The sequence below is a fragment of the Meleagris gallopavo genome, chromosome 4 (genome assembly GCF_000146605.3).
Source record: "Meleagris gallopavo isolate NT-WF06-2002-E0010 breed Aviagen turkey brand Nicholas breeding stock chromosome 4, Turkey_5.1, whole genome shotgun sequence".
Classification (NCBI taxonomy): Eukaryota; Metazoa; Chordata; class Aves; order Galliformes; family Phasianidae; genus Meleagris; species Meleagris gallopavo.
In genome coordinates, this window is record NC_015014.2 from 58,411,051 (window position 1) to 58,411,356 (window position 306).

Genomic DNA, 306 nt, shown 5'->3' on the forward strand with positions numbered 1-306 from the left:
TTTTATTTTTTCCCCCCGCTGCTTTCATTTGCAGCAATTTAAAACGTTAAGGTTGAGGCAAAGTTAGAAGGAAAATAATTGCTGTAATGAGGCTGGGCAATCTTCTGCAGGCACCGCGGCTCCAGCGAGACTGTAGCTGGGGGCGAGGCGGGACTTTTATCATCCTCTAAATATCAATGATGCTTTCAATAACTCAGCGAAACAACATACCTGAACCCAACTGCTTTCTGCAGAGCTCGCAGTTCTAATCCCCCTCTTCTCATCTCTCGCTCCTTTCCTGGACTGGGGTGAGTGGGTGAGGTGTTT